Source organism: Bos javanicus, chromosome 8, assembly GCF_032452875.1.
Source record: "Bos javanicus breed banteng chromosome 8, ARS-OSU_banteng_1.0, whole genome shotgun sequence".
Classification (NCBI taxonomy): Eukaryota; Metazoa; Chordata; class Mammalia; order Artiodactyla; family Bovidae; genus Bos; species Bos javanicus.
Window position 1 is genome coordinate 86,982,862 of NC_083875.1, and position 20,080 is coordinate 87,002,941.

Here is a 20,080-nt window from a genome sequence, read left to right on the forward strand (position 1 = left end):
ACCCCATTTTTGCTTTCCAACTGAGTGGAAATATGCAAATGTTTTGATTAAATGATAAACTAAACAGTTTTGCCAGAAGCAGCTATTTCCACGGGAGGCAATGCTACTAAATTATACAAGTAAAATGGAATGATGCCAATTGCTGGCAGATGTAGGGAAACTGATAGAAGCTTCCAAATGTGGCTATTATCAAACAGTCCCAAAAAAGAGAGAAAGAAAGAACACTCCCCGCCCCTCTTAAAAAAAAAAATTAAGAAAAAATTGGTAAACGTGGTCCCAAGTCATGTTGGCCTATTTGTTTTGTATCTCTCATCTCCCATCTAAGTTTTATGAAACAGAGGCAGCCTCATTTCACACATTCTGAAACTTAGCTTCAAAGTTTGTTCATTTCCATTTGGAATTTACTTTCCCATAGCATATTAAAGCAGGTCATTGGCATCCGACCAGCGCATAAGAAACTTTTCAATCCAAATGTAATTTAAACATTCTGCGTTTGCAATGAAAAGTATAGAAATCAAAACCACAGCAATATCAGCAATTCAGACAGAAAAAAATAAAAATGAGAAAAGCAATAAAAATGTAAACTATTCAAAACACTAATAGCTAAACTATACCTCTAATATTGGAACATTCACGTTATTTCCATCTTTAACAGAAAACAGAACTTACAATTGATACATTCCTGTGTATATCTTTGCACTCTTTTCTAATTATTTTCATTATGAGCATGTAATTAAACATTTTTTGTAAACAACACAAGAAATACTGATGATACTTGTTATGCAAAAAAATTACATGGCAAAAATATCATAAGTCAAAGGATAAGTGATTAAGAAACATTTGACAAATAAAGAGTTAATAATCTCAACATACAAAAACTCTTAAAAATTAGTAAGAAAAAGATTTCAAAATCTCAATGTGACAAAGACAGGAATAGACAATTTTGAAAACAGGAAAGAGTAATGACCCGTAAAGATATGAAAATTTGATTCATTCATTTGACTTTTAACCAGAGAAATGAAGATTCAGGTCATCATAAGATACTAATTTCATCCAGTATATTAGTTCAAAATTGAGAAAAAACAGTGACATCCTAGTATTGGCAAGGATTTAAGAGAAAGGGCACTTGTGTACTTTGGAACAACTACCACTATTTTGGAAAGCTATCTGACAAAATCAATTAAACAGTTAAAATACATGCACACTTTGACCCCGCAATCTCACTTCTTGGAATTTATCCTATAAAATGAGGCTGTCTATGGCAGCACTTTTTGGCTTGACAGAAATAAACTACAAGAAGTGTGAAAGACAATTTGCAGAGAAACATATGTAGTCTGAGTCCAGTTTTGTAAAACATAAAATGATTTTGTAAAACGTTGTCTCTCATTTGTGTGAAATTTGTGAAATGCGTGGAAAACGGCATACCTGGCTGTTAGCCGTGAGAGGTGGTACCTTAATTCAAAAAAACCAAGCCTAGATGATGATAATGATTTTACTGTGAGCACAGATTATTTTTTTAAGTCTTTATTGAATTTGTTACAACATTGTTTCCATTTTATGTTTTGGTATTTTTGGCGACGAGATACATGAGATCTTAGCTTCCTGACCAGGGATCAAACCCACACGCCCTGCATTGGAAGGTAAGGTCTTAACCATTGGACTGCCAGGGAAGTCCTACAGGTTACTTTGTAATTGAACCTTTTTAAAGAGTTGAATGAGTTTGAACCTAGAATCAGGTGAAGAACTTCCAACACTTGGGCACAGGTTGCAGGGCACAGAGAGCTTCATCATCACCCCAAGGGGCACATGGAGTCACCACCTGAACGTACGGCCACCACCTCACTGGGTAAGGGCTGTGGGGCCCAGGCTGGCACAACCTCCTGGCTGGAAACCCTATTGTCCTAGATCTGGGTTCCTGTTCTCTTTCCTCTGCTTCTTCTCCAGAAGAGTCCCCAGGAAATCTTCACCTGCTGCGTCCTCTCCCAAATTATAGACTTTGCAAAGGCTACATGAGGCTCCCAGGCACCCTTCCCAGTTTCTGTGGGTACAGAAGTTAGGAAGGCTCTCTCTTCTTTCCCTCCTGCCCATCTTGTCCTCTCCTTTCCTGACCATCCTATGACCAACGTGCTAGGATCTGGGACTGGGCTCAGCACCCACAGTATAAAAATAGAATGTGGGGGGACCAAAGTAGTAGCCCTACTCAAAATCAGAAAGCATGGAAGCTAGAGCAGAAAGACCTCAGCAAAAGTCCATAGTGGCAGCAACCAGCAGGAATCAGGGTACCAGGACCATTCAGCCAGCTGAAATGAAGACATGGAGCATCTGTTTCTTTCTGTCTCTCCTGTCCCTCTTTGCAGGTCAAGTGCTGGCTGCCCACATTACTCAGCTGTCTGCCTGAGTGTTGCCTGGGTGGTGATCACTGGAGCCGCAACATTGTGGGGTGACATTGGTGACTAAAAATAGTTCCCAAGCCTGGGTACTTAAAAATCATGATGTATCTCTAGAGAAAAGACTCCTGCAGCCTCTGACCTTGAAGTGGGGATCCTAGGGAGCTAGAACGAGCAGTCCTTCAGTCTCTCCAGGCTGGAAGCAAAAGAGAAACCTCTTAAAGATCCCAGAGGTGTTTTTCCCCAAGATTTCTTGGTGTGGACCATTTTTAAAGTCTTTTTTGAATTTGTTACAGTATTGCTTCTGTTTTATGTTTTGTTTTTTTGGCCCAGAAGCATGTGTGATCTTAACCTTCCAACCAGGAATCAAACCTGCACATCCCCTCCACTGGAAGGCAAACTTTTATCCCCTGGACCGTGAGGGAAGTCCCCTAAAGGTGTCTTTAAAAAGAACATCATTCTCTGTGTGTGAGCTGTGTGGCTCATCAGAGATTTTTCCTGGAGCATGTGGAGAAGTGGGCAGCTGTCCTGCTAACTAACTGCCTGTACCCACTCCATTAAATCCTTCAAAGGATGGGCTAAAGCATAAATGAATGACAAGAGAGACTTTCATTCCAGTTGTGTTACTTTTAGTCATTTCCATGTCACACTCTAGAGCCACACAGCACAGACTCTGGAACCAGACTGCACAAGTTCAGTCAGTTTAAACCCAGCCACAACCACGATGGTCTGGGCTGCAGTTCCTCAACTAGAAATGGGTTTAATAGCTGCACTTAAAAGTTACCAGACTTCCCTGGTGGTCCAGTTGATAAGAATCCACCTGCCAATATAGGAACATGGGTTCAAACTGTGGTCCAGGAAGATTCAACATGCCATGGAGCAACTAAGCCCTTGTACCACAACTACCGAGCCACCACTCTACAGCCCGCAAGCTGCAACAACTGAGCCAGTGAGTCTAGAGCCCATGCTCTGCAACAAGAGAATCCCGTGCTCTGTAACAAAGAGTTGCCCATGCTCACTGCATCTAGAGAAGGACTGCACGCAACAACAAGGACCCAGTGCAACCAAAAGTAAATAAATAAATATATATTTAAAATGACTGACCACATTTGATGTACACAGCACCCAGGTGCTGCAGAAGCATCAGCTGCCATTCTTATTTCTTCAGTGGTAACATACGCTACCTGCTCATTTATAAGATATAATTGGAGAAGCTTTAAGAAAATTGTGTGTGTGCATTGAGTCCTTCTGTTTCTAGCATTGCGCAGATTATTTACATGTTATGTCTACCTTTTTATAACAACTCGCTAAAAGAGTATCATTTTTATGTTGCAAAATAAAATTAGTGAGGAAGCTGGGATTCAGGTCTGTTTGGACCCCAGGTTTTGCCCCCATCTCTCACTCTGCTCTGCTGCCTCTCCATCATCAACACTCTGCTGAAAACGTGTGGATGTAGCTCATGTGTGTGAGGTGTAAGGCACATGACACTGCTAAGAAGTATGAATCCCTGGGGTGATAATCTCCAACTCCTATCTCATTCCCAAGTATTTACTAATGCAGCTGGCAATAAGAGAAAACTCTCTCCTTCACAGAGTTTACATGATAGTGATCAGAGATTGGGGGGAAATGGAAACAGTGACAGACTTGATTTTCTTGGGCTCCAAAATCACTCTCTGTGGATCATAGCTGCACCAACAAAAGACACTTGCTCTTTGGAAGAAAAGCTATGACAAACAAAGGCAACATGTTATAAAGCAGAGACATCACTTTGCCGACAAAAGCCCAATAGTCAAAGCTATGGTTTTTCCAGTAGTCAAGTAAGGATGTGAGAGTTGGACCATAAAGGAGGTTGAGCACTGAAGAACTAATGTTTTCAAATTGTGGTGCTGGAGAAGACTCTTGAGAATCCCTTGGACTGCAAGGAGATCAAACCAGTTAATCCTGAAGGGAATCAATCTTGAATATTCATTGGAAGGACTGATGCTGAAGCTGAATCTCCACTACTTTGGCCACCTGATACAAAGAGCCAACTCATTGGAAAAGACCTTGATGCTGGGAAAGATTGAGGGCAGGAGGAGAAGGGGCAACAGAAGATGAGATGATTGGATGGCATCACTGACTCAATGTACATGAGTTTGAGCAAACTCTGGGAGATAGTGAAGGACAGAGAAGCCTGGCATGCTGCAGACCATGGGGTTGCAAAGAGTCTGACAAGACTGAATGACTGAACTGAACTGATCAGAGACAGATAATATACAATTAAATAATTTAAATGTGTCATAATAATATTCAAAATGGTAACAAATGCTATGGAGAAAATAAACCAATGGAGAGGAGCAGAGAGTTTAGAGTGGGGTGCAAGGAGAGGTGATTTTTAATTTTACATATAAGAGCCACATCTAAATTATTTTCTGATAATCTTGGTGGTGAACTCTAAATGGTATACAGGCTGGAAGAGGTGATGACTGGTGTTTGCAGTCATGACCTAGAGCTTCAGTCTGCTACACAGTGTCCACCAGTCACATGTGGGTAAATTATTTAACATCAAGTAAAATTTAAAATGCAAGTCCTCAGTCTCACTAGTCACATGGCAAGTCCTCAACAGCCACATGGACTAGATGGTGCATGTTAAGAACATTCTCATCATTGCAGAATGTTCTGCTGGATGGTATTGTACCCAAGTAAAGCAGCCAGATGCTGCAGAAAGTGAGCAGAATGCTTAGCATCATGCTTCAGGATACAGAGATTTAGTGAGAATGAGATCAACATAATGATCATGGAGAAGATGGTTTCCCCCTCTGTAATATTTCCATGTACCTTCAGGAGATACTATCAGTCAGTTCAGTCGTTGTTGTGTCTGACTCTTTGCGAACTCATGGACTGCAGCACGCCAGGCTTCCCTGTCTATCACCAATTCCTGGAGCTTGCTCAAACTCATGTCCATCGAGTTGGTGATGCCATCCAAACATCTCACCCTCTGTCATTCTCTTCTCCTCCTGCCTTCAGTCTTTCCCAGCATCAGGGTCTTTTCCAATAAGTCAGTTCTTCGGATCAGGTGACAAAGTATTGGAGCTTCAGCTTCAGCATCAGTCCTTCCAATGAACATTAAGGGACCGATTTCCTTTAGGATGGACTGGTTGGATCTCTTTGCAGTACAAGGGACTCTCAAGCATCTTCTCCAATACCACAGTTCAAAAGCATTAGTTCTTCAGCACTCAGCTTTCTTTATAGTCTAACTCTCACATCCATATGTGACTACTGGAAAAACCATAGCTTTGACTAGATGGACCTTTGTTGGCAAAGCAATGTCTCTGCTTTTTAGAATGCTGTCTAGGTTGGTCATAGCTTTTCTTCCAGGGAGCAAGCGTCTTTTAATTTCATGGCTGCAGTCACCATCTGCAGTGATTTTGGAGCCCAAGAAAATAAAGTCTGTCACTGTTTCCATTGTTTCCCCATCTATCTGCCATGAAGTGATGGGACCTGATCCCATGATCTTAGTTTTTTGAATGTTAGGTTTTAAGCCAGTTTGTTCACTCTCCTCTTTCACTTTCATCAAGAGGCTTTTTAGTTCCTCTTTGCTTTCTGCCATAAGGGTGGTGTCATCTGTGTATCTGGGGTTATTGATATTTCTCTCAACAATCTTGATTTCAGCTTGTGCTTCATCCAACCCAGCATTTCACATGATGTACTCTGCATATAAGTTAAATAAGCAGGGTAACAATATACAGCCTTGATATACTCCTTTCCCAATTTAGAACCAGTCTGTTGTTCCATGTCCAGTTCTAACTGTTGCTTCTTGACCTGCATACAGATTTCTCAGGAGACAGGTAAGGTGGTCTGGTATTTCCTTCTCTTGAAGAATTTTCCACAGTTTGTTGTGATCTACACAGTCAAAGGCTTGGGCGTGATAAAGCAAAAGCAGATGTTTTTCTAGAATTCTCTTGCTTTTTCGATGATCCAGCAGATGTTGGCAATTTGATCTCTGGTTCCTCTGCCTTTTCTAAATCCATCTTGAACAACTGGAAGTTCACAGTTCATGTACTGTTGAAGCCTTGCTTGAAGAATTTTCAACATTGCTTTGCTGGCGTGTGAGATGAGTGCAATTGTGCAGTAGTTTGAACATTCTTAGGCATTACCCTTCTTTGGGATTGGAATGAAAACTGACCTTTTCTAGTCCTGTGGCGATATAGGAGATACTATAATGATATGCTTTTGCCTTTCTTCAAACAATTATAATACAAAACAGCACAAATATATCCATTTTCAGGCAAAACTTTTATTTAGTTAACCTGAATTAAAATCACCACCATCTTCTTCCTCCCCTTTCTCCTCAATATCATCATCATCACCAGTCAGCAGTATTATCATACTTTTGACCACCAAGCCTCCTGGCATACTTTGATTTTCTAAGTAGTTAATGGAATGAATGGAAATTGATAGAAAATAAGTAATTGGTGGAATAAATATTGGTTTTACAATAACCCAAGATACTTCATTAAGAACAAGAAAAACAATGGTAGAATAATGTTTTAAAGTAAAATATTAGTAAATGTAATGCATGACATTTGGGTGGATCCTGGATCAACAACAAAAATCATCCCTGAAGGACAAATAGAAAAATGTTAAATCTCACCAAATATGTAAGGAAAGACAATAGTTTTGTTTAAATGTTAATTTTTCTGAGTGTGACAATTACTTGATTTTTGTTGGAATATAAATGATAAAGTATTCAAAAGTGAAGTGTCATAATATCTATGATTAACTCAGGTGGTTCATCAAAAAATGTCTGTGATTAACTCAGATGGTTCATCATTTGTGTGTGTATGTGTGCATATAAAATAAGAGCTTTGCCTGAAGGTGTGTCACATATATGTATTTAGCACAAACACTGCAAAATACTAACAATTGATGAATCTAGGTGAAGGATATGTAGATATTCATTTGATTATTTTTGCAACATTTCTGTAGGCTATTTCATAATAAAAGATTGGAGAGAAATTAAAGGATTATTTAAATGAGGTAATAAGAGTGGCTCTCCATTAAAGAATGACCATGCCTATAAGCTTTTAAAAAGATCTAATGGATAAATATTGTTTATCTTGTATATTTTATTTCATTTTTTTCAACAGAACATTTTTCTCCTTTTCAAAACATTGGTCCCAATTTAAACTGGATTTATTTTGTGCTTGAATGTAAAGTTTAATTTACCCAAATGTTTTTGGGTAAACTTATTTTTCAATGAAATCTTAACTTTCGGGATAAAATCTCAGCATGTCAGAATCAGACCCTTGGGCATCTCAACTGCAAATGCCTGTAAGTGTAGTCATTCGTTTCTGGGGGAATCAGTAGGTTTCCACAGCCCCTGAGGATTTCAAGAATAAGCGTTCCGCACACACGGACACTAAGGTCGATCTAGAACCACATGTTTCAGCCTGCACGGGCCACACTGAGCCAGAGGACAGCAGAAAAGAATCTCAGGTTCTGGTGCAAAAGCAGGTTGAGAAAACTACTCCCTTCCATTTGCATCACTTAAGACTCTGCTACAAGTGCCAGAAAATTTGCCTAAAACTGGATTAAGCAAGAAAAGAAATGGCTCAGAGGAGGATATGCAGATTCCATTGCTTATGTGACAAGGCCTCAGTGTCTGCCTGTCAGCTCTACCTCCACCCCCCCCCCCCAACCACACCCCCAACTCCATCCGCAGGTGTTTCTCTCACTCAAGCAGCGAGCAACGTGCAGCATAGTATGTGAGAATCCAGGAAGGAGCAGCTAAGTGCTCCGCCCCAGAAGTCCCCAGAGGTCTCATTGGCTCTCAGGGTGTCACGTGCCCCACGCTGACCCAATCACTGTGAGAGAGCAAGTGAGTGTACAGCACTTCCTGGAGGCTGTGCTGATTGGAGAAAACACACACTCCTCTGTTTCACCACCCGGTGGTCTGAGACTGGGGTCTTGTGGGTCCCTTAGTGTCCGCTAGCAGAAGTGGGGTGCATGACACTTCTGGAAATCACACCAGTGTGGAAATCATTTGGATAACTTTAAGTCAGGGGGCATGCAACCTGGGATAGAAAAGGAAGAGAGCTTCAAGGAGGAAGAAGAAACATAGTAGTCTTCTTCCTCTCCTGAAGTATTGTGAATTTATAGAAGATGAAATCTTCCTCTCCAAATGGATAAAAACTCCTTTTTGTTTAAGATCCTCACCCACTTAGATTTGGGACAAAAGTGGCCTCTCTTTTCAATGTAGGGACATTGGAACAGAAAATTCACTAACATTTCTGATGTGGTTCCCTGGTGGCTCAGAGGGTAAAGAATCTGCCTACAATGCAGGAAATCCAGGTTCCATCTGTGAGTCAGAAGGATGCCCTGTTCTTGTCTGGAGAATTCCGTAGACAGAGGAGACTAGTGGACTAGTGTCCATAGGACTGTCTAGAGTCAGAAACAACTGAATGACTACCACTTTCATTTTCATTTTCCGCACACTGAATACCAGCCCAGCCCAGCCCCACCCCCCGTTATGTTTCCACTGGGAGCTCCAGATGTTTCTGGAATGGAGAATTTTACGTGTGGAGTCCAGTGCTTTCCACCCCCGCCTTTGTCAGCAGCTTTACTGTGGAGGATTCAAAACAGTGTGTTGACTGAACTAGGGACACAGGGAAGCAGGGCTGATGGGTGTCTAAGGCTTGTTTCTCAAGAAGCACACCCTGAGATCAGGCTCTGAGTACCAGGGAGGTACTAGGTGTTGCTCCCAGGAAGCACAGATTAGGGCAGGGGGATTGAGACAGAGAAGGAAGTCAGTCCAGGGTGCTGTTGAACTTATTGCTGTAGACAGTGGTGGCTCAGTCACACTGATCTGTAGGTGGGAGGAAAGTACAGAATTTCTCCTTGGATTAAAGAACCCAGAATCTTAATTTACCAACTCCTGGTGGTTCATTTTTGGTATCTTCATCCCCTTGTCACTTTGGACCAGTCTTGTGTGCGGGTGTCAAACACACAGGGTCCTCAGATGGAGAGGCGCGAATGCTTCTGTAAGAACCCACCAAGGTGCATGATTTTGGTGAGTGCCATGAGGCGCTGACTCAGTCACTATAGGAAATGTCATCTTAGGTACTTGCTGGAAGCATTATTTTATGGATACTCTTGTCTAACAATCCTACTGTGGTGCTAGCAGTAGAGAATCCACCTGCAATGCAGGAGATGCGGGTTCAATTCCTGGTTTGAGAAGATCCACCCCCCACCTCCACCCCCCAGCTCACCCCTACCCACCAGAGTAAGAAATGGCAACCCACTCCAAGTATTCTTGCCTGGAAAATTCCATAGACAGAGAAGCCTGACAGGCTACAGTCCATGGGGTTGCAAAGAGTCAGATATGACTGAGCACACACACACACATACAATGAGCCTACCATGAAGAGATAGTTGCGTTCAGAGCAGGCTGTCTGGTCCCCTGAGCAGTGGAAACATCTTTCACAGGCCCAGATATCACACAATTCACAAAAAGCCAAGTGACAAATTAGTAACTAGAGCAGAAAGCTGAACACACAGCAACTGGCTACTGTAGCTGACCTCGCTAGCACGGGGAGTACATGGTGACAGTGTCCCAGATTTGCATTCTGCAATGTCCCAGATCACATGTCGGGGAGAAATCGGAATGACCAACCTGAGGAAAATCTTGAATATACTCACTTTCTTGCAGAACAGGGTTACCAAAGAGGCAACTGCAAGTGGAAATGTGCTAACAGTTATGAATTCTTATGCAACCTAGGCACGAAAGCCAACTTGGTAAAAGAATTTGGGGCCCTCAGCAAGTAGATAGAGAAAGAAGGCTTGGTATCTTTCTACTTACCATCCAGCTATAGCAGAATGGGGGCCTTCCCAGATGGCACCAGTGGTAAAGAGCCCATCTGCCAATGCAGGAGACATAAGAGTTGCGGGTTCATTCCAGGATCAGGAAGATTCCCTGGAGGAGGGCAGGGCATCCCATTTTAATTTTCTTGCCTGGAGAATCCCATGGACAGAGGAGTCTGGCAGGCTACTGTCCATAGGCTGGAAAAGAGTCAGACGTGACTTAATACGCATGCACACGTAGCAGAATGGAATACTGGCACTCTCTAGATAAATAGAACTGAGTTTAAACTCATCTCTCATACTTGCCATGGATCTTTGGAGTTAGCATTCATCCTCTTTGAATTTCAATTTTCTCATCTGAAAAACTGAGATGTAATAAGTTACCATATAGATTTGAATGAGATGGCATACGTAAAGCACTCACATTAAAGGAACTCAGTGACTGAGAGGGATCACCAGAGGAAAGCCCTATTACAAGTTTTATAACTAGCTACCTGAGTGTCAGTGACCCTTCTGCTTCTGTAAGAAGGCTAGGGAAAAGGAAGAAAAAAGAAAAAATAGACACTCACAAGGGGAGAAACTAAGATGCCCTGGGGAGATAGTTGACTTTGGGCAGGCTATTAATATAGTAGAGCTATTACTGTATGTGGAGTGTGTCCATTTTCTTGGCACATGTTGAATTTTACATCGCCTCTAGTGTATTGCTAAGTGGACAGGGTGGGAAAGGGATGGGAAGGCCAAGAAAGAGCTATTATGGGTGAACCCTTTCCCACTCACCCAAAAGGACTTGAGGAATTGTCAGAGTCTGAATCAGTGAGCCAGCTTAGCATCTCACCACGTGGACATCTTTGGCTGAGGCTGCAAAAATCTTGACTTTGTGCTTTAAATAGAGCACTGATTCAGAAGCCTTCCTGATAAAAGACTAAAATGAAACAGCAAATTGTGCTGTCACAAAAGACAACGGAGGATTTTAAAGGTCTATTTTGGGGGTTGCTTCTCTCTTCTCTTTGGAGGCTGAACGAGCTCATGGCATGTGAGCTCAGAGCCGGGGTTCTGGTGGCTCTGGGGGCAGGAGGTTTCCACGTGCTGGTGAAGTCTAGCTTGGTGTGCTTGTCCTTTTTTGTTGAGCTTAGTGGCTAAAGACCTTTACTGCTGTTGCCATGTGAAATCTTCAGTCATATGGAAGTCACCGGCTCTATAATCATCTATTTCAGGAGACCTGATACAGAATGGAGTTATGTGACAGTAGCAAATGTCATGCCCAGAAATTGGAATTTGGAGGCAAAAGCTATGGGTTAATAGTTAGTTTTCTAGAAATCCAGCATTTGTTGATTTGAACCCCATACTTCCCCCTCCAGAAACAGCACAATAGAGAAGGTGGCTTTTTACCAAGTATTCCTGCATCTGTCAGAATGATACGGAGTAGATTGTCTTCCATTATGTCCCCAGAGACAAGATCGCCCCAACCACCTTCCCCATAAGGGTTCAACTTCCATCTATTTCTTGTCAAATGGAGCCAAGCACACATTCAGTTTAGACTTATGTATATTTTTAAAACTTTTTCATATTGAAATCATTTCACTAAAGTGTTGCAAGAATAGTACAAACAACTCCCATTTTCCCTGCATGTAGATTTTTTGAATGTTAACATTTTACCATATTTGTCTTATCATTTGCTATAGACACATACTATTTTTTTCTGAACTATTTGAGAGGATGTTGTAGCCAAAATCCCCTTTATTCCTAAATGCTTCAGTGTGTCCTTCCTGAAAGCAAGGGCATTCTTTTATATTATACAAGCACAATCATCAAAATCAGAAAATTAACATTGATGTAATAATATTACTGAATCTCTCTGCCTTACTCAAATTTCACCAATTGTCCCAGTGATGGCCTTTAGAGCAAAAGGAACAAAGAATCCTGGCCCAGGGTCACACACAGTGTTTAGCTGGTGTGTATCTTGTCTCCTTTAATCTGGACCTGTTTCTCAGTTTTTCATGAGACTGATGGCTCTAAGGAGTACAAGCCAGTTTCTTGTAAAATGTCCTTCGGTTGGGGTTTAAAGAATGAATTAATTAGAAAGTCGCCTTTTGGCAACGATCATAGTAATAATGGATTCAGATAACCATCTATCAATGCTAGTGGGTGAAAATTTGATGAGGAAATGGGCTAAGCACATTTTTTTGATGCATTTCTGCACCAAATACTTATTGATTACAAAGGAGAAAACAGTAACTTTACTGCAGGAGAACCTGGCTGACCCCACCCTCACTTGGTGATCTAAGTCAGTATCAGCAATATTGGGACAAAATGACTTCAGGTGCCTCCTGATGTGGTACATGGAGGAAAACACAGCATTTTACTTGGTTGTGTTCCCACCAAAAGTGCATAACCTGACTCGGTCATGAACATCCAGCTGCACACACTAGAATGTTAACCCAATGAGAAGAAAATTAGAACAATGGGCTGTTTACAGAGGGGAGACACTACAAGAGACCCCGTTTACACAGCAAGTCTGGCAGAACTAAGGCAGGATCTGAACTTGACCTTTCTTGGCTCTGCCTGCCTCAGGCTCTTCTTCTAAATTCAAGAGGAACTTGCTAGCCCACTTATTTCCCAACAATCCTCTAACTCTTTGTTTCACATCCTCATTTTCCTGCAGAGGCTTGAAGACCATCAAACACCGAGTTTAGAGTCAAAACGGCATCAGAGTCCGCATCATCCTTGACCCTTGACTCAGCTTCCTCCGTGGATCCTCATGCCTGGGTGCCATGGTCATTGGTTTCTATCTTCTCATGTCCTCTCTGCTGTATTAAGAACATGGACTCTGTGGATGAGACGCTTGAGTCTGGACAGCAGCTTGGTCGAGTGACTCAACCCCACTTTCCCCGTTTTTCCATCTGTTCATACCATATAGTAGGGCTGAGAGTATAGGACAGAATATTTGGAAAATACTCATCATGGAGTTTGGCATATATCAATAGAAAACATGCATTCAGTGCTAGCTTTTATCATTATTATCATCAGTGGGCTTTTAAGCATGTATGTTCTGGAACCAAACTGCCTGGGTTCAAATTCTGTCTCTACCACTTCTTAATTCTATGCTCCTAGGCAAATTACTTGAATTTGACCAAACCCTGGGAGATAGTGAAGGACAGGGAAGCCTGTTGTGCTGCAGTCCATGAGACTGCAAAGTCAGACATGACTTAATGACTGAATAACAGCAGCAAGGCAAATGACTTAGCCTGTTTTGAGATGTTTACAAGGATTGAATGAACAGTGCCAGGCACACTGTATGAGCTGGGTAAGTTTGGACTGTCCTGCTTGTTAGTTTGTCTTTTCCCTTCTTAAACCCTTGCTCTGCTCAGATGCTCAGTCATGCCCAACTCTTTGTGACCCGTGAACTGTAGCCTGAGAGGTTCCTCTGTGCCTGGGATTCTCCAGGCAAAAATACTGGAGTGGGTTGACATGCTCTTCTCCAGGGGATCTTCCTGACCTCAGGGATCGAACCCTGGTCTCCTGTGTCTCCTGCAGGCAGGGAGATTTTTTACCGCTAGAGCCACCCGGGAAGCCCTTTAGAAGCTTATGTTTGAATAAGACTTCTGAGTGTGCCATAGCCTCCCATTTTGACACTGATCCTCACCAGAATAAGAAAGGGAATATATTATCACCCCCAGTTTGTGGACAAGGGAACTGAGGTCTGGGAAATGAAGCTATCTCACAAAAACATACATGTGCAAGTAGCAAAGTGGAGCATTGATCCCAGTCTCGGGCACAAGCATACTATTCTTTACAGCATTCATCCTTCCAAAAAATATTGATGACATATTATGTACCAAATTCTGGGCCAAGCAAGGGCTGAGAAGGCAAAGCTTCTGAGTTAGAGGATTTGCATGAGAGGAGAAGATGAGTCCAGAGTTACAGGGAGGCGTGGGAGAGTGACATCCACGCTGATGCTGACAGACCTCTAACTCAGCTGAGGTTTCAGGTAAGGGGATCCTTGAGACAAGAACCGGAGGGGTTTAGAATAAGCCAGTTAGAGTGGGTGCAAGATGAAGAACGTCCAGGAAAAATAAGTGTGAAGACAGGGAGGGTGAAACAACTTGAGGCTTTTGGAGAGATAACAAATAGAATGACTGGAGCAAAGGGCCCTAGAGGGGCACTGGAGAAAAAGTGACAGCTAGAGCAGTCTTGGTGGGCTTCCCTAAGGGGCTGGAAGTCACCCTGTTGCAGCTCAAAGCGGGCAGCTGGGAGGCTCTGGGCTGTGCCCACAAGTCATCTTGAGAGAAGGGCAGGGGTTTTTGACTTTTCCCTTGGATACTCAGATAGTTCTTATAGAATTAGTCTTTCTTTTCTTGATAGGAGTATAGTTGTTTTACAATGTTGTATTAGTTTCTACTGTAGAGCAAAGTGAATCAGCTATACACATACATCAGCTATATATATGTGTGTATATATCCCCTCTTTTTTGGATTTCCTTCCCATTTAAGTCACCACAGAACACTGAGTAGAGTTCCCTGTAGTGCCCAGTTTTAACTGCTTGCCCCAGGCACATCATAATTCTGTCTCATTACTCCCTTTCTCTCCCCTCAGAAGGCCATTTGTTCAGCCTCTGTGGTGAGGGTTGGGGCACAGAGACCTCCACCGTGATGGGCAGACTGTGGCTCCACATGCGCCCCCACCCCGAGGCCTGTGTTAAAGGAATAACGGGCTGCCAAGCAGGGAGGTCCTCAGGGGTTCTGGGAGGTCCTCAGGGGTTCTGGGAGGTGACCTGCAGCCCAGAGCAGAGCTGGGTCATCGTGAGGTGTAAGAACAACCCAATGGGGATGCTCTGGAAGCAGCTGAATGTTTGCATCTGGAGCTCAGGAGAGAAGCCAGGGCTGTGGGTGGAGAACATTTTTGTTACCTGATGTTTTAGAAAGAGAAATAGGGTTCTTTGAATCCCTCTGCAGTTTACCTGTCATTGCCAGCCTCTGTCCTTTCTCTCCCAAAGAAAGGAGAGAAATATACAGAGACAAAGCAGTTAGTGGAAAGCTTCATATCACATTTTAGGGGAGGCATGATATTCTGACAGTTTAACTTGATAGCTATATTTTCCATCTCAGCCATGTTTCCTGACAGGTTATACAATACTTTTTTCCTTAGTATTCCACATTAGCTAACTGGCCATTTTAGTACCGACTTGCAAGAGTACAAACATTTAGGGAATTTTTTGCAATGACAAGAAGAGATAGTATGTTTGAAGTCAGTGAGCTAGTTATGTTTAGGAAAATCACCATGGGATTTAAATGATACATTGATGTAATGCAATTGGTGGTTTATGAAAATTCTTTTAGACTAACCTCGGCTGTATAAGCACAACCACATTCCTTGCTAGTGAATAGCAGGCAGGGCCCAGTGGAATCATTTTTTAAGTATTTCATTATTAACCTTTCACTTTCTACCTCTCAAGGGAAGACGGGGCTGTCAGGGGAGGGGAGAGGACTTCACGGTAAAATTTTCTGTTGGAGCTGTTTGAGGCTACAAGGAGTAAAAGGGAAAATCCAGAAATAGTTTAGGAAATTAGTCATCTGTCTTCAGACTGTGTTCAGTTATAGTATTGTGTTCTGCATAACTACTTTATGGACTTTTTTAAAAAGTGGAAATCTGGAAAGATTAATAATCACTTGTGTAAGGCCCTAAAGGTCCAATTTCATGTCCAGAAACAAGACGGAAAAAAGCTCCCATTTGCTAAAACTGTCAAAATAATTCCCATGATACAAAATTATGTTCTGGGAACTGGCAAAACATCTTGACTTTCTCTACATTTCCCAGTTTTTGGTTGCTAAATGCCAATAATTAGGTTATATTAGATGTTGCTTATTTAAACCTATAATCTATTAAAAGCATTTTCCATTGCTTACATACACATACGTTATGATGTTATGCATTAAGACATGCCTATTCAATTTCTTTAAAGTGTACTAAAGGGGAACAAAATGGGAAAAAAGCAGTATCCCAGTTTCTCTGTTCCTATTACTCTGCCAGCTTACTATCATAGTCATTCTAAGACAGTTCTTTTTCTCTTTGATGTTCTATTAAAATGTACCTCTTCAAGTAATAGGGGAATCTAAGAGAGTGGAATGGAAGACGATACAGAAAAGGAAAGAAAAGAAAAAGAGAGAGAAGGAAAGTGAAACAGTGTATGGAGTCATAATGAATCAGCATGGTCAGCCTTGGAGAAACCTCATGCTTAGTTTGAGGCCACATCGGAACTTTCCTACAAACCTCTCAGCCTTCTGATGCATATAACTTGTACTGATGAAAAGTTCTTTTTATCTTTAAAAAGCAGTTCAGAGAGCATCATACAGTTAGTTTGAAGGAGCTTCTGAGAATGTAAAGGGCAGACTATCCTAACAATATGCCACGTGGAGCTGCACAGTGCAGGCAGTGCCCGCAGACTGCTGAACCACATCTGAGTCAGTTAGATGCTTCAAGTGGCAAGTAACAGAATACTTGGCAGTGTTTAAGCCAATAGAAGACATTCACACTTGCATTTGCTCACCAGGGCATCTGGTTAAAATGTAGATGCTGATCAGTAGGTGTCCATGGACCCCAGATCCTGAATTTCTAACAAGCTTCAGGTAATGGTGATATTGCTGGCCCATGGGCCACACTTTACTTTGAGTAAAAACTCTTTAAAAACCAGGGTCATAACTGTCTTATACCTCAAGAAGTCGATAGTGGACATTCCCAGGTTGGTGTAACAACCTGAGATTCCAACGAGAACCAGACTTACTGCAGCTTCCTTCCTATCATCCTTAGTGAGGGCTTCTCTGTTTCTGATGGCAAGTGTCACATCCTCACACAAATGATTGTTGTTGTCACATACAAACTTTTTCCTTCTTTGGCTCCCAGCAGACTTATTATTAGCCAGGATTGCTTAACATCCTGATGCTAGCTTCAAAGGAAGCTGGAAGAGCTCCTTGTCCTTTCCAGCCTGTGTGGAAGGCAGTCTTGTCATCACAGCAGTGGGCATGGAAGGAATCAAAGGTGGGTTTGCACCCCCACCTCAGGCAACTGCAGCAAGAGAGATGATGCTACCATCATGCAGAGACTTGCAGTAAGGAAAATCAAAGCCAAGCGAGGTATACTTTGAGATTTTTGAGTAGAGATCTGCTTTTACCTAGACAGTATAACTGTATTATATTTAATGTTAATAAGCAATTATTTATATTATAAAATATATTTAATTATATTTAATGTTGCTAAGCAATAAAAAGAGGAACTAAAGAGTCTCTTGATGAGGGTGAAAGAAGTGAGTAAAAAAAGCTGGCTTAAAACTCAACATTCAAAAAACTAAGATCATGGCATCTGGTCCCATCACTTCATGGCATATAAAAGGGGAAAAAGTAGAAGCATTGATAGATTTTATTTTCTTGGGCTCCAAAATTGCTGTGGACGGTGACTGTAGCCACAAAATTTAAAGACACTTGCTCCTTGGAAGAAAAGCTGTGAGCAACCTAAAAAGCAGAGACATCACTTTGCCTGCAAAGGTCCGTCTAGTCAAAGCTATGATTTTTTCATTAGTCATGTACAGATGTGAGAGTTGGACCATAAAGATGGCTGAGTGCCAAAGAATTGATGCTTTCAAATTGTGGCACTGAAGAAGACACTTGAGAGTCCCTTGGTCTGCAAGGAGATCCAACCAATCAATCCTAAAGGAAATCAATCCTGAATATTCACTGGAAGGACTGATGCTGAAGCTGAATACTTTGGCCACCTGATGCAAAGAGCCAACTTATCAGGAAAGACCCTGATGCTGGGAACAATTGAAGGCAAATGGAGAAGTGGTGGCAGAAGATGAAATGATTAGTTTCACTGACTCAGTGGACATGAGTTTGAGAAAACTCTGAGGGATAGTGAAGGACAGAGAAGTCTGGAATGCTGCAGTCCTTGGAGTTGCAAAGAGTTTGCCATGACTTAGTGACTGAACAGCAACAACAAAGCAATTGGAAATTCATGGTCAATACATTCTTTCTGATGATCATGTTATTTAATCTCTTGAGACCCACCATCATCATCCATTCCAGGGAATGGTGGTACCCTCCTTTCTAGATTAGATTAGATTAAGTAGATTCTGGGCTTCCCCAATGGCTCACAGAAGAATCCTCCTGTCAATGCAAGAGATGTGGGTTCAATCCTTAGTCAGGAAGATCCTCTGGAGAAGGAAATGACAATCCACTCCAGTCTTCTTGCCTGGGAAATCCCATGGACAGAGGAGCCTGGCATAGTCCATGGCATAACAAAAGAATCAGACACAATTTAGTGACTAAACAAGTAAGTTCTATGTGAAATTGTTTAGGATTTTATATAAAAGAGTTAAACTCAGTTAATGATTACAGTAGCCACTCAGTATAAATAAAGCTATGTAATAATATAAACAACATGTAGTTTTATTTGTGTGTGTTTGTTCAGTATAAGAAGCTGGATTATATATTGCCATTCTACTTTATGTATCTATGCAGGTTTGGAAAATTCATGGTGATATTTACCTGGGGTCACTCCAGTACTCTTGCCTAGAAAATCCCATGGATGGAAGAGCCTGGTAGGCTGCAGTCCATGGGGTCGCTAGGAGTTGGACGCGACTGAGCGACTTCACTTTCACTTTCACACAATGGAGAAGGCAATGGCAACCCACTCCAGTGTTCTTGCCTGGAGAATCCCAGGGACGGTGGAGCCTGGTGGGCTGCCGTCTATGGGGTCCCACAGAGTCGGACACGACTGAAGCGACTTAGCAGCAGCAGCAGCAGACATGAGATACCTACCGGCAGACTATGAGAGCAAAGCTGCCACTACTGAAGTCCTGGATTTGCAGGACTTTGCAAACTGAGAAAGTGACCACAAATATTCAAGCTGCCCACAATAATAACAAAGGTTTACTGGTTGCCAATAATGGAAATGGCATTGCCTAAAAACCTGTATATCCATTAGTTAACTGAACCAGCTTCTCAGCTGATACTTTTTTATGTGTTCAACCTAACTTATAATTTGGTTTAAGCTAGGGTTTTTAGTTCATTTAACTAAATCACCAAGTTAGCATTAATCTGAAATGTACTGAAAGTGTTTGTTAATTATGGTATGAAAATATGTCTTACAACTCAATACTTAAATAACAATTGACAGCACCACCCCATAACTTAATATCTGTCTAGTGTGAAGTTTCTTGTTTTGCATACAGCACAAGAATGAAACATTTTAGCCATTCAGTATATTTTAATTAGCATACAATTGAATTTGTTTCTTTTAAATAAAACTTTTTATTTTATTTATTCTTAGGGTAGATTTGTATTATCAGAAATAAACAAAAAGCAGAGTGACTATGAAATATTATTTCCTAAAGGAAAACACATTGATATAATGATACTGATGAGTTGAAATCATGTTATCTTTTAAAGTATTACTTTGCAAGGCCTTATATTATTCAAATGATGCTGAAATTGCTGAAAATAGTTTTAGAGTTTCAATGTGGAAATGGATTTAAAAATATGAAGTTTATCTTATTTTGTGGCCAGTCTCTTGAACTGCAATAACAAAACAAAATGATTTACCTTGGTTTACAAATGCTATATAAAATTAATTTTTTTTAATTTTTTTTCTTTACAATATTGTATTGATTTTTGCCTTACATCAACGTGCATCTGCCACAGTTGTACACGTGTTCCCCATCCTGAATCCCCCTCCCACTTCTCTCCCCATACCATCCCTCTGGGTCATCCCAGTACACCAGCCCCAAGCTTCCTGTATACTGCATCAAACCTGGACTGGAGATTCGTTTCACATATGATATTATACATGTTTCAATGCCATTC

The 20,080-nt window shown here is 41.5% G+C and overlaps 1 long non-coding RNA gene across 2 annotated transcripts; it reads right to left on the reverse strand.

Annotated features, from left to right (window-relative positions):
• Nucleotides 1-977: 977 nt before the first annotated feature.
• LOC133253063 (uncharacterized) lies at nt 978-17,404 on the reverse strand. Of its 2 annotated transcripts, none has more exons than XR_009738164.1 (3): nt 11,007-17,404; nt 10,228-10,594; nt 978-2,583 (listed from the first exon to the last, which is right to left on the reverse strand). It is a non-coding gene; the product is annotated as an uncharacterized LOC133253063 (long non-coding RNA). The 2 variants fall into 2 exon arrangements; XR_009738163.1 differs by lacking the exon at nt 978-2,583 and adding an exon at nt 2,702-9,564.
• Between the last annotated feature and the right edge of the window lie 2,676 nt (nt 17,405-20,080).